Below are 15449 nucleotides of genomic sequence, written 5' to 3'. Positions count from 1 at the left end.
ATGTGTCTGTAAATGAAAACTGGCACTTTTTCATGCGATTGGACTTCTCAGCATAAATCGAAACCTCAGGAAACAGTTGCATGCTGAGAAAACATTTGTACTAGTAGGACACAAGTTGAGGTCACTTTTTAATATCCGTTATTAGAATTAATTAATATGAGTATGTTGTGTACCATCTAGAGATTCGCCTTCAAACTGAGCATCACCACGTGATTTCAGTGGCCGCTTAGCAGTTTCATTTATGATCTTTTTTATGCCAAGCAAAGGCAAATGATATCATAGCATTCTGAAAAAAAAGATTTTACAGTAGTTCAGATCAAAAAGGGGAGAGGGGAAATGAATCATTTTGGGGCTTACAGAATATAGGCATGCCGAAATCCAAAGAATTTGTGCTGTGGCAGCCAGTACCATATTTATGTTGGGAGCAGATGTATTATGCAGATTCCATTTTTGCACAGGCAAACTTGCAGCCATTCATCAGCAAAAAGTGTAGCAGTAAAAAAGCAATGCAGAATTTTCTGTTGATTCTAGCAGTAAGTGGATTAGATATCTATTTAATGCAGCTTTCAATAACACTGCAATGTGAAACTTATCTTCCAGTGAGCAAGCTAGATGGTTGTGGAATTATCAAGGGACACCTTATTAAAATGTGTATCTCGGGATTGGGAAGAGTTCAGATTTCTGTGAGGCCTGATTATTCTGAATGAGCAAAACAAAGTTTTAAAATGTAATAGTGTATTTTTGTACAACTTATTTATGCCAAAGGGGTTTGTAATTTAGTTTCATGTTTTTGCAAGTTCAAGTCACAAAGAACTTATTGAGGGCAGGGGCAGTCTGTTGAATTTTTTCTCCTTTACAAGGACTCATATGGGCAGCCTCCAAGATGGCCCCAGCAATCCCAGCTCCAGGTATTCTTGCCTTGTGTAATCACGTCTCATGTTGTATTACAGTTGGTCAGTGGGACTAATAGAATACTGAAAAGTGATGGGATGTCATTTCTGCTTCTCTCTCTCTCTCTCAGATCATTCACTCTGAGAAAGCCAGCTGCCACATCATGAAGACCCTCTGGCTGTTCTATGAAGAAACTCCCATGACAAGGATCTAAGGCCTCGTGCCAAAAGCCATGAGAGGGAGCATCTTGGAACTGATCCTCTAGACCCAGCCTTCATGGGACTGCAGACTGCAAGGCAACAGCTTAACTGGGAGGCCCTGAGTTGGAACCACCCAACTACCCAACTGTGCTGCTCTGGGATCCCTGACCCTCAGAGACTGTAAGTGTTTGTTATTTTAAGCTATTGGTTATGTGGCAGCAGATATCTGATGTAGGTGCGTGTGTATAACTAATGACTGAGAAGCACTGTGAAACATCACTTCCTGAATTTAGGCAGTAGATGTGTTTACTGCTTAGTCACTGACCATAAGCATTTTTTTTAAATGATATCAGCCTCGTCTCTTAGGGTGAGCTCATTAGTGACATTCATCCATGTTCATGTAATCTCCCAAAAAATATACATAGGAACAAGGTCAACATTTAACATTGTCATTCTTTGCTATTGCTGTGGATCACCCCATTCCTGGCTCACCTTGATGAGGAGCAAATGCCTGGTATATCTCCTGGTTCGTCTGTCCGTTCCCACTTCTCATTTTATTCAGCTACAGAGTAGGACTGCAGATTTCATTCATAACTTTAGCCATAATATGCAGAGACTATGTAGCTCTTTTTTTTTTTCCCTGTAACTAATCTGGTTTTGTTGCCACTAATTACTTGGAGAAAAACAAGCCAATACAATTAGCAACAAACTTTAATACTTTGGATTCTGATTTGCAGTCTTAAAAAGGCACCTTCAGCTCAGTCTTTTAGGAAAAGAACCCCAACACTATTTATCTCTCAGATTTGTGTCATCTGCTTAGCACCTGGTTTCATTTTAAAAAGTCATCTGGGTAAGTGGTAAGAATGGTGAGACTTATAAGATCTCATGGTGGAAGCAAAATCAGGGTCCTCAGACACGGTGTCCTTTGGCTCCCTGGCTTCTGGAATAATGTCTTGCATGCTGTGAACCTCTGTGGCTGCATTCTGGCTGTTGTTTCTCCCTCTTTGTCAATGCCTGTCATACTTTGCAGGACACTTAGCTTCCAACTGCTCTCCCAGGGGTGCTATGAAGCCTTTTGAATTCTGAGGGTGACTCTCATTTGGCTCCTGTCTAGGCCAAAGCCCTCAATCCAGAGCCACCTGGCCCCAGAGAGGGTGATGCTCTGCGCATGGACCCCAGCCAGATTCTCAGTATACTTGGGTCTCTTCTGTGCTGTTTGGAACCAAGAGTGGTCCAGGGAAGCTAAAACTTAGGCCTCTCTCCCCCTAACTTTGCCAAACAACCAAGCTGATTTTGTTGCGACTGTGTACAGGCTGGTATAGTCCCAAGAGCACCTATCTGTCCTCAGTCTGAATGTTGATGGTCTGATCTGTGATATCCACACCAGGCTAGGCTGAAGCCCAGATAAGACAGGCATTGTCTGTTGCACAATGAAATGGTCACACAGTGTAATGGTCTTCCCCTCCTCCCTTTCTTTTTCCCTGGTCTCCTCTTTCCTTCCGGTTCCCACCGCCTTCTTCTGTGTAAGGCCTTTCATCCTCAGTAGAACCATAAGCTTTATTGACTTGCTCCTCTAGTCACAACATAGCTAGGAGGATTATTTTCTTTATACCATAGAAGAAAAAATGTAAGGAATAAAGTGATTTAGAGTATTAGTAAAGCTGTTGCTAAAAGTTCCTACATTGTCAGAAACCAAGTACAACCTCAATCTTCCCCTGTTCATTTCTGAAACAAATCTTGATTTCCTGTGCAGGTGGTTGCCTCAGGCCAAGGTGGGTGAAGATCATGAACTCAGAAAGGCAAAGAATAATCCACACTCATAATTTTCAAAATATTACCTTATTATATCTGTCTCTATTATTATTTTTCAGTATCAGTTACCCATTCACAGATTACAATCTGCAAAATGGAGACAGGGACACTTGGTTTTCATTTGATGCTCTTCCATTTGTCTTCTAACTGCCTTGGAAAATGCCTGTGAGTCTCCTTCTTGTGTTCCCCTCCAGACGCACAGGCCATCCCAAGTGTCATGTTCACTCGAGCTGATGAGCAGTGAGGCTGACTTTGTGCTCTTGGGCCGTGGAACGCCTGCATGATACATGCGGTGCCCTCAGGAGAACAGCATAGTGGGTCATCAGGGACACTCAGTGCATCTGTGAAGTCTGGTCTGGGTCTCTTCCACATTCCTGCTCACACCTCCCTACTCAGCTGCAGGAGATGAAGTGAGCCCAGCCAAGCCAGTAAGTTCTACCTCCGAGGATCCTTGTAGTGTCAGTAACTCGCTTTCCCTTGAGGCTTTCATCCGCACAGAGCCACCCACCACCCAACAGTTCCCCTTGTGTTTAACATGACTCTTGTATGTTTCTGAACTTAAAATCAGACCTCTTATACCTTCCAAATGTCACCAGGTCTCTTCCTATCGCTTTCATTTTAAATCAAACTACATATAGCTGAAAGAGAACCTTTATCACATTCTTTAATTGCTTCCATATCAGCGACTTGAGCTGCAATCCTGGTCTGGCTCCTACAGCCTTCTCCTATCAGAATCCTCAGCCTTTGGGCAACTCACTGCCATGCCTGCAGCATCTATCTTTCCTTTTTGTAGGTGACAGTGTTTAGTGTCTGCTCCTACTTTCATTTAACGATGACTTTAGGGGACGTATTCTCTGAAGGAGACATTAACATTTGCATTAGTCAGCTCCAGGCTTGTCTGTGATGCTGGTAAATGGTCACCAACAGTTACTGACCACCTACTGTACCTGAGATCACTCCCTTATAAATGTTATTTCACCTAGTCTTCACTGAAAACTCTAGCTATTATTTCCTCTCCATTTTACAGATGAGAAAACTGAGGCTTGGATAGGAGAGTTAAGCAAATCACCCATGCTCACAGTCACTGAATGGCAGTTTCTTGTCCTGAAGACTGTCTCCAGTCTGCTTAGTTGATGTCAAAATCTGCTCCTCCCTGCTCTGCTTACTTGATGTCGAGATCTCAAGATTTTGTTAGACACATGTCTTATAAAAACAGCGAATTAAAAAGGAGCCAGCTTCCTGGAGAGCTCCAGGTGGATGTCTTCCAGGTAACGCTGCGTCAGATTATTGCACCTGAACCCATCCAGGTCCATCCTAAGCCTACTCAGGGCCCTGAAAATGAGCAGCAGTGTTGGTCTCTGGGTCTTTGAAAGCCCTGATTCCTGGGGCAAGAGCCTGTGGAAGCATCTACCAGAAAATGCTTGCTATGTGCCTTGTCCCAGTGTGTACGTTGCCTTCTGAGACTCATTCCCAACAGGAGTGAACTTTTTGAGAACAACTTCTTCATATGACAGCTCAGCATAAGGAACACTAGAAGCTGGGTGTGGCAGGCTGGTGGCCCTTCATCCCCCCTCCTCCTAGATTGCCATTCCTATGCTTGGCAGCTTTTTCTGGTTTGCTCCTTTTGGCTGAAAAGAAGTATTTGAAGGCAGCAGGAAGGAGGGAGGGAGAGCTGGGTATTGAACAGAAAGTGATGATGAGTGAGGAGATGAGGGCAGAGCATTTTCGTTCCTCTGCTGACCCAAGAGATGGGCTCTGACTCCTGAGAAGCTATAAGGACTGCTTGACAAGGACCCAGAATCACTCCTGGCACCTACAGTACTGCATAAAGGCCCAGGTGACACAATATTGCACAGAATTCATGAGAAGAAACATTCTTGTGTTTCTGTGCAGAACACAAGACTGCAACCACAAGGCTCTGGAAGATTTCGAAGGTGGAGACGCTAGCCATTCCACTGGAGCTCCGTATAGGATGGAGCAGCAGCAGGAAGGGGAGGTGGCTGCCTCACAAAATCTGTGGGCAAGCAGCTTAAAGGATGGGACCAGAGAGTAAGAGAGTGAGTATCCTGGGAACTCCTAATAACCACTGAGGACATGATGAGAGATGAAGGTGAAGTCAGAATTATGCTGATGGGGAATTTGAACTAGCTAACCTGTACAGTTGCTGCTGAGGCTGTAATCTGGTCGGGAAGCTATAGTGGCATGTGGACATTCAAGTTTATACATCTTCACAGCAATTACAAATATGGCTGGGGTACAACAGCAGTGCTAGCTGCCTCTACTCAATCGGTTATTGATAGAATCCTGTATTCCCAACAGCTTGACAAGCATTTCCCACTGAATCCTTTTGTCCTTTGTAGACCTGGATTCTGCTGGAACTCTTTTTCTTCTACGTTAATCCACAAACCATGAAGATCCATGCCGTGTTGACCAATGTCAAAGCTTGGAACTCATATAATAATGAAAAGGACTTTTTTCTATGGTGGCTTAAACTGATTTCTTCCATATAAGAACTTTCTTTCTTGCAATACATCATGCACAGCTCATCAACTACATCATGTTTGCATCCCTCTTGTTTCTCATGGCTAATTTCCAAGATTGAATACATGATAAGAAGAATGGGGAGTGGCTCTTCTTCACCGTAATTGTTGGGCTGGTGCTTTCAGCTCATATAGCTGTGAGTATTGTTCATGGTTGCCAGGGAAGGAGCCATGAAAAATACTTGCCTTCCCTTTTCTCAACCTTTGATTGAGAAAAGATGAGCAGCTAAGTTATGAATTAGTTGGCAACATCTACTTTATTTTTCAGAAGCTGTTTCATCTATTGTTGGTTCTGTATGCCACAAACACCCTTTCTCCCCCTTCACACTCCCCAGTTATATGAAATATATATGCTCCATGGAAAGAAAGAAGTATGCACCTTATTTCATCCTACTTATATATGGATTATGCGACAAGTGTTTGTGGAAATCTAAGTACCAATTCCAAGTGGTAGTCAGCTTTACAGCTCCATCTAAGGGGACAGTTTCTCTAGCCCAGCGCTTTAAAACAGAAATGGGCATCACTTATTCATTAACTTGAGTTGTGTGCACTCTAGGTTAATTTGATAAAAAAGGAATTTAGATTAAACAAGGACAGTAATAAATATTTCCCCACTTACCTTCATCATAGACATTTTGATTATAGAAATGGTTTATCCACAAATGCAGTTTGGTTATCATTTCTTTTCCTGTCTTGAATACTGGATCCCATAAACCATGAAATTCCCAGATTGCTTTTGCAGCTATTGGATTATTTTAAACAAAAAAGGAAACAGCCACAGAATAATTGAATCAATCTTGTTAAATAGACATAGCTCCAAGCCAGAACCCTAGGCATTTATTTTATTCTATATTTTTCTTCTAGAAAGACTCCATGGCTTTTCCTGGGAACTATTTCAGTTTTTTTTCCCCCTGTTTCTAAATTTGTTATGCAGTCAAGATAGTCTACTTTATCTTTACATTTTATATCCTGAGAATTCATGCTTAAGAAACATACTGCCTTTAGAAAAACTCAGAATGCATTAAGCTTCACCATTCCCTTTTACACTGATTCCTTTAAGCTTTGAGATTGTTAGTCAGGGAAGTCAAGTGGTAAATCTGTCCTCATCTGTGGTGTGTTCAGACTACTGACTGGAACGCTTTGGGCTAACATAATTTAAAAAAGAGCTCCAATCCCAATCTAGTTAGCTTTCCTTTCCTTTGTTTTCAATGATGTATGAAATTTCTTTTCAGATATTACAGATTTTTTTCCAAATGTTTCTTCCCTTGTCGACTGAAGAAAGCTCCCTTATGTCAACTGCTGGGGCCAGATCACGACATGAAGCTTTATTTGGCAAAAGCCCCAAAGCACGGGTCTGACATATGTCCTGGAAACCTGATGTAGCCAGCTTGAAAACTTCTCTAGGACAGAAGCAGGGCAGAAGTAGAGCACGTTTTCTGTCACATTAATCTTAAAGAATGTGACTTTGTTACAAAGAAAAAAAATCCTTCTAAAAATCTTGTGTTGAATTTATGTCACAATGATGAAGTTATCTATGCTTTCCAATTGCATTTTGAAAAGTAGTTCCATCAAAACACACTTTAGAAGGGCAATTCTTACAACTTCATTTTATAGGATTTGGGGGTCATTTTTCAAGAGAACAAATTGAATTCTACTTTTTAAATTTTGACTTCTTATTAATGAAATACTCATTAATTAAAAGGCATTGGTGAAATTTGACAAAGAGACTGATAGAACGTCCAAGAGTACTAAAAAAAGACAATTATTCTGTTTCCAACAGGTTTTCAACATTTTATTTTTCTAAATCTTTCACATGGAGTTCATAGTTGGAAAATTTCAAAAGTACTTCTTGCTTAATCTTTTTTGAAAAGGAAAAGTGTTCCCACTTTTTTGAGAATGTCTTGATCTTGCTTTTGGAGACAGGGCCATGACCAGAATAATGGAGTGTCTCTAAGACCTAAAGCAGAGATCCTAATGCCAAATTGGCAAAACAAAAGCAGCCTACTTCCAAATTTAGTCACTGCTTTCTGGCTGGTACCGAATTCACACTATTCTATTTATGTTTCCATTTATTGCTGTGACTTTTAAGATAAAGACTCTTAAGTTGTGGCTGTCAGAGCAAGAAGTCAATGGACTATACCAGCAGGACTGGAGGTGTGCTTGGCCATTGTTCCAGTCTCCTGATCCAAATTCTATCTAAGGCACTTGAACAGCTACAGATTTGTACAAGAGAACTTGAAATCTCAGGCACCCACTTTCCATCCCAGGAATGATCAGACCTCAGGTCTGGGAAGAAACTCTGTAAGAACGCGTTACACATAGGACTTTAATACAGACTAAAATCATGCAAGAAGAATATATATATTTAAGAATTTTAGAAGTTCTGAGAATATTGTGGTTCAAAAAGATAAGAGTCTTTGTCTTCAGCTACTCTATAACATGCAGAGATAACTCATTATATTGAGATAGTACAGGGTGTAGTGGGAGAAATGAGGCAATTCTTTGAATAATATACATAGAATTGAAACTACTTATAATTCACTGTGAGGTTATTTCTGGGGGTAAGTTTTTCTGGAATGTCTAGGTAGAATTATTCAGAGTAGTGGCTTCATTTCTTTACTTGACATCTTTAAAGTAAATATATTTGCATAGCAAATGTACTTATATAAAAGGCATATAAAAAAGAACTCAAGTCCTATGTCCATGACTAGATTAATTTTCATAAAGTGCACACACTTATATGACCACCCCCTAGGTCAGAATGGGACATTCTAGGCACTCAAATGCTCTATTCATTCAGATTCCCTTCAAAAGCACCTGTTTCAAGCAGTGGAATTATCAGAGAGCCTCCAGCTACTCACATGTTTCAGATCTACCATGGGCTTGACCCCAAGGCAACCATCTCCCTGGGCTGCTCTCAGCCAAGGACCACGCATGGCCAAAGCCTTGAACTAGCCATTCTTGCCCAATGCAGGACTTATTTTAACGGCCAGTGTTTATTCTCCGACCCCTCCAGAAATGGCCATGATCTCTTCAGAGCTGCACTGCGGTCTGAAGCTCTTTGACCAAATTCTCACCCTGTGCCCATCTCTCTATGTGAAACCAGACCTGTATTGTGGTTTGAGGCTCTCCCACCTATGCTGACTCCTTCTCCCCTTCATCCTCCACAGGCATTTCCCTGATAACCCTCTCACACGTCTCTCTGGTATCTTCTTCCCAGAGGACCCTAATTGACACAGGTGGTTCTAGGAAAGCAGAAAACAGATGGATTTAGGGGACTAGATCACTCCCTTTTTGGCTGGTAAGAAAAAAGTCCAGTGGAACCCCCAGTGTAACTTACATGTGGAGCATAGTTGGTTTCTGGCACAAGGTGGTGGATAACTGAGGACACATCCTGGCAGAAGGGAGCACCCTGACTCCCTTAATGAGTCCCACATTTGAAAGCATTCGGAGGACACTGCCTAAGGGCAGTGGAGTTGGCTGGTTGTTGTATTGATGGCTGCCACAGGGATGTTGAGGAGTTGAGGGTGGTTTATGAAAAGTTAAAGGATATGTAAGAACATGAAGGACTCTTCAGTAACTTACAAAGAGGCCCCCACATCCTGCAGTAGAGAGCAGGTGCAGCTGAGCAGCAAGCACGGGGCAGAATTAGAGCCTGGGATACAAAGGCCGGGCCACTGGTTGAAAAAACTTGAGACCCTGAAGCATGGTTGGGGACATTTGGACAGATCCCCCTGAAGATTATGTCTCTGTACACTCCTCTGGACCTGTGACACTTACAGAGATGGCCTCTTGCCCTTCTAAGGGCTGGCACTTTCCCAGTATAGGAAGATACTCTGGAGGCTTCTCAACAAGGCAGCAGGTGCTCATACCACCCCCAAGGGAATTGTGCCACCACCTTTCTTGGATGCCAGGCCAAAAATTGCTACTGTTTTTGTTTAGTCACTCAGTCGTGTCTGACTCTTTGCAACCCCATGAACTGCAGTCCATCAGGCTCCTCTGTCCATAGGGTTTCCCAGGTAAGTATACTGGAGTGGGTAGCCATTTCCTTCTTCAGGGATCTTCCTAGCCCAGGGATCAAACCTGAGTCTCCTACGTTGTCAGGTGGGTTCTTTACCACTGAGCCACCAGGGAAGCCCCCACCAGGCCAATTAAGTAAGCTTAAATCCCAGTGGAACCTGCAGACAAGGAAGGGTAGAAGAGTATCACACCCTGAAGGAACTGCAAAGATCAGCCAAGATGGACTAGTAGGATCCAGAGGTATACCCCAGGCCTGGATTTTGAGGATCTTGATCAAGGGGGCTAGAGAGTAAGATTCTAAAAGAAAGAATTCATTGACCTGAGGGTGTTATTTTTAGATACAGGATTTACCACTCAGACAAGGAGCCTAGTGGGTAGGAAGGACTCAATGCTAGGATAGGTCTAGGAATCCTGGACAGAGTGGTGACCTCTGCTGATAAAAGAGAAATGAGTGTCATGGCAGATGACAGAAAAAGGCATAAAATACTCAGCGGTCTTGGCACACTAGAACATACATTTAGGGGGAACATACATTTAGAAGCTCAGAAATTTTCCAGAGGATGGTCTCTATGAAAAAACTCCAAGGACATAGCATTCTCTAAGGTCATGAGGAATGGGTCGAATAGAGGGTTACTATGAGTCTGGTAGTGGCCAGGATCTGTACCTGCATTATTATCTCATTCTGACCACTCAACTATGTAAATTAGGTACCAGTTTATCCCCATTTGGCAGAGTCTTCACAAAATTAACAATAACCAGTCAGTAAGTAGTAACTGAAATTGTAATTGACCTTATTTTTACTGTTATTATTTCTGTTGTTGTTCAGTTGCTCAGTTGTGTTGGACTCTTTGCAACCTCAAGGACTGCAGCACATCAGGCTTCTCTCACTATCTCCCAGAGTTTGCTCAAACTTATGTCCACTGGTCAATGATAACATCCAACCATCTCATCCTCTGTCACTTTCTTCTCCTGCTGCCTTTAATCTTTCCCAGCATCAGGGTCTTTTCCAATGAATTGGCTCTTTGCATCAGGTAGCCAAAGTATTGGAGCTTCAGCTTCAGTATCAATCCTTCCAATAAGTATTCAGGGTTGATTTTCTTTAGAACTGACTGGTTTGAGGATCTTGCTGTCCACGGTATTCTCAAGAGTCTTCTCCAGCACCACAGTTCAAAAGCATCAATGACTACTGGAAAAACCATAGCTTTGATTATTTAGGCCTAGGTTGGCAAAGTGATGTTTGATGTCTCTGCTTTTTAATATGCTGTCTAGATTTGTCATAGCTTTTCTTCCAAGAAGCAAGTGTCTTTTAATTTCATGACTGCAGTCACCATCCACAGTGAGATTTTACTGCCTTTCACTTATGTATTTCATATTACTCAAGCTAAAAAAGACATAATTACTATTTTTGTCTAAAATTATGTTGCTTGGTATTTCTTTCAAGCTTCCATCCCAAACATTAAACCAGTTTAAGATATATTTTGAGACTATATAAATCTGCAACAAATCAGTTTATGTTAAATAGCTCATTGAAAAAATAATTCTAGAAGAGATAGATACTTGGAAAAATTAATTGGTTAGATTTAATCCTGAGAAATCCTTTACATGGTCAACAAATGGTTTCAAACTTGTTATAAAATATTTGAACTGTGTGGCCCATTCTTTTACATACCAAAAGCAAGACAATATTATATAACTAATGAATCCGAAGTGGGGAAAACTTATTCTGATAGTTCAGGTCACTTGTAGCAGTTTGGGTTACTGCATGGTTGATTTGAAAATGTGATTATCATTTAAGATGTCAAAACACCTGTTAATTTGAGTCAAATGTGGATGTAATAATAATAGTTATTATTATTTGGAATCTAAAGTGCAACACTTAGTTATTCTAGTTTAATTCAATTAACCTTTAAAGAGCTAAGTGCTATAAGTGTGAGGACAAATTATCATTTTGTTTTAGCAGTTTGATTTTGGCTACATGTCATTGTTTGTATTGAGTTTCTAAATTAATAGCCTAAAATAAATATTGCAAAAATGTATTCAACATGTGCCAGATACTGTACCAGATTCTGGAGACAGAAGAATGAGAAATATTCTTCTCAAAGATCTCACAGTCTCAGTTCAGTTCAGTCACTCAGTCATGTCCGACTCTTTGCTACCGCATGGACTACAGCATGCCAGGCCTCCCTGTCCATCACCAACTCCCAGAGATCACTCAAATTCATGTCTATCGAGTTGGTGATGCCATCCAACCATCTCATCCTCTGTTGTCCCCTTCTCCTCCTGCCTTCAATCTTTGCCAGCATCAGGGTCTTTTCCAATGAGTCAGTTCTTCACATCAGGCGGCCAAAGTATTGGAGTTTCAGCTTCATCATCAGTCCTTCCAATGAATATTCAGGACTGATTTCCTTTAGGATGGACTGGTTTGATCTCCTTGCAGTCCAAGGGACTCTCAAGAGTCTTCTCCAACACCAATTGATGTTCAAAAGCATCAATTCTTCAGTGCTCAGCTTTCTTTATAGTCCAACTCTCACATCCATACATGACTACTGGAAAAACCATAGCCTTCACTAGACAGATCGTTGTTGGCAAAGTAATGTCTCTGCTTTTTAATATGCTAGGTTGGTTATAACTTTTCTTCCAAGGAGCAAACATCTTTTAATTTCATGACTGCAGTCACCATCTGCAGTGATTTTTGAGCCCCCCAAAATAAACTCTATCACTGTTTCCATTGTTTCCCCATCTATTTGACATGAAGTGATGAGACTGGATGCCATGACCTTAGTTTTCTGACCTTAATTTTATAGTTTTCTGGGTATGGCATAAGCCCTCTTGGAGGAGGTCGCCATTAACCCCACAATAGAGCCACCAGAACTTACACAGGCTGGGGAAACAGACTCTTGGAGGGCACAAAGAAAACATCATGTGCACCAGGACCCAGGAGAAAGGAGCTTGACCCAGACTTGCCCGTGATTGTCCAGGAATCTCTGGCAGAGGCATGGGTTGATGGTGGCCTGCTGCAGGATTGGGGGCACTGAGTGTGGCAGTGCAAACACAGGGCCTTTTGAAGGACCTATCTTCATTATTTCCACCATACTTTGGCCTCGGGTCAAACAACAGGGAGAGAACACAACCCTGTCCATCAAGAAAAAATTGGATTAAAGATTTAATGAGCATGGCCCAGCCCATCAGAACAAGACCCATTTTCCTCCACAGTCAGTCTCTCCCATCAGGAAATCTCCAGAAGCTTCCAGAAATCTCACAGTCTAGTGAGATTTAATTTCAACCATGTAAGTAAGTATAAATGCTTCCCAGGCGGCTCAGGTGAAGAATCTGCCCGCAGTGCAGGAGACACAGGAGATGCAGGTTGGATCCCTGGATCGGGAAGACCCCCTGGAGGAGGGCATGGCAGCCCACTCCAGTCTTCTTGCCTGGAGAATCCCATGGACCAAGGAGCCTGGTGGGTTACAGTTCACGAGGCTGCAAAGAGTCAGACACAACTAATTATGTGATTGAGCAGCCATGAAAGTGTAAATCTTAGTGATTAGCTACATTCCTTCTCAAAAAAAGTACTGATGTCCTAACACAAAAATAATCCTTGATTCTCCTGAGAGTTAATTTTATGTGCCAATTTGACTGGATTTCTGGATCTGTCTGTGAGGGGGTTTCTGGAAGGGATTAGCCTTTGAATGGGTGGGTTAAGTAAAGTGGATTGCCCTCCCTAATGTGGATAGCCATCATGTGGTTCACTGGGGACCTGAATAAATAGAACAAAAAGTGGTGCAAGGGAGAATGTGCTCTTTCCCTCTAACGACCTGGGAAGGGTATCAATCTCCTGCCTTAGTGCCCTTGTTTAAGGCCTTCAGTCTTTGGCTGGAACTTGCACCATTTACTCTCTCTTTCAGGCCTTTGAACCTTACACTGCTGGGTTTCTTGGGTCTATGGCTTACAGAGGGCAAATCACAGGACTTTTCAGCCTCCACAACCATGTGAGTCAAGACCTTACAATCAATCTCTCTCAAATAGTATATCATACTGGTTCTGTTTCTCTGGAGAACACTGACTAATACAATTCTTAAGCCCAATCTGAGATAATCAAAATTTCAATTGAGAATGGGCCTGATACGAGTTAGCACAGAACTTTAACTAATAAGAACTTAAAATGAAAAAAAAAAAAAGCATAAAAGTGCAGATTTTCCTTTTTGGGAATTTATGGTCCCTGGTATGGAAATGAGATGAAGCAGGATTTACCTGCATATGGTGAATATATCTAAGTCAAAGAGGATAAAGACATATTGGCATATTTAAGATTTTCATATTTAAAGTACATTAGGAAAAAATATACTATCACATTGTGGCATTATTATAATATGTAATAATTACATATAATAATAATATGTTATAATATTAAATATATTAATTATATAATTATAACTATATACTTATATAATATATACTTATACATCATATATTTATATATTTATTATATGTATTTAATAAATATATATTACATATTTGTTATATATTAAATATTGGATATATAAAATATGTAATATGAAGTTATATAATAAATCTATATAAATATCATCTATATATAATATATTTATATCTTTATATTTATAAATTATTATAAATTGTTATTTATTAGATATAAATATATAAATTATATCTATATCATATATACTATATTATATATAACTTTGTATTATAATATAATTTATATTATATATAATTTTTATATAGTATATTGATCACATGTTAAATATACTATTAATAACAACATATGATTTTTATATATGATATATGTCTATATGTGTCTGTCCATATATGTATATGTATATTTGTTTTTTGTTTCTGGTTCCTGGCACAGAATTTCAAAAACCCTTGTGGACTTCCCTGGTGGTGCAGTGATTAAGACTTCTTGTTTTCATTGCACAAGTCTCAGGTTTGATCCCTGATTGAAAAAAAAAAACTTGAAATTTCCTTAGTCATCAGTTCAGTTCAGTCATGCAGTAGTGTCTGTCTCTTTGCGACCTCAGGGACTGCAGAACAAAAGGCATCCCTGTCCATCACCAACTCCTGGAGCTTACTCAAACTCATGTCCATTGAGTCGGTGATGCCATCCAACCATCTCATCTTCTGTCATCCCCTTGTCTTCCTGCCCTCTTCAATCTTTCCCAGCATCAGGGTCTTTTCCATTGAGTCAGTTCTTCACTTCAGGCAGGCCAAAGTATTGGAGTTTCAGCTTCAGCATCTGTCCTTCCAATGAATATTCAGGACTGATTTCCTTTAGGATGGACCGGTTGGCTTTCCTTGCAGTTCAAGGGACTCTCAAGAGTCTTCTCCAACACCACAATTCAAAAGCATCAGATCTTCAATGCTCAGCTTTCTTTATAGTCCAACTCTCACATCCATACATGACTACTGGAAAAACCATAGCTTTGACTAGATGGACCATTGTTGGCAGTCATGTCTCTGCTTTTTAATATGCTGTCTAGCTTGGTCATAGCTTTTCTTCCAAGGAATAAGTGCCTTTTAATTTCATGGCTGCAGTCACCATCTGCAGTGATTTTGCAACCCCCAAAAATAAGGTCTGTCACTGTTTCCATTGTTTCCCCATCTATTTGCCATGAAATGATGGGACCAGATGCCATGATCTTAGTTTTCTGAATGCTGAGCTTTAAGTCAACTTTTTCACTCTCCTCTTTCACTTTCATTCTTAATCATAGTGGGGGTTTTATTATTCATAAAGAAGTCCTTTCAGTAACAGGCAAGATTATGCTAATGATAGGAAGCTTTAGGTAGCTTGAGAAGAACAGAGACTGGTCACCAGAAAAACTGATTATGTGATTAAAGGGTTGGAATTTTCAGCCTCATCCACTGTGCTTCCTCTCAACTTGTAGTTTAATCTTAACATTTACGTTATTAACAAATGTTTCTTTCAGTACATGTATTACAAATATATGTGATATTTGATGTAACATAAAAG

The 15449-nt window shown here is 40.6% G+C and overlaps 1 long non-coding RNA gene across 19 annotated transcripts in view; it reads left to right on the top strand.

The window, feature by feature from the left end:
- LOC110127127 (uncharacterized) overlaps window positions 1–15449 on the top strand; it is a 603755-nt gene that overhangs the window by 457234 nt on the left and 131072 nt on the right. For all 19 annotated transcript variants that reach the window (XR_011489164.1, XR_011489153.1, XR_011489154.1 and 16 more), the window contains one exon: window positions 1022–1271. This is a non-coding gene — a long non-coding RNA (uncharacterized lncRNA). The remainder of the gene's footprint in view (window positions 1–1021; window positions 1272–15449) is intronic.

Source organism: Odocoileus virginianus, chromosome 8 (genome assembly GCF_023699985.2).
Source record: "Odocoileus virginianus isolate 20LAN1187 ecotype Illinois chromosome 8, Ovbor_1.2, whole genome shotgun sequence".
Lineage (NCBI taxonomy): Eukaryota > Metazoa > Chordata > Mammalia > Artiodactyla > Cervidae > Odocoileus > Odocoileus virginianus.
This window is presented reverse-complemented; position numbering and strand designations above follow the sequence as displayed.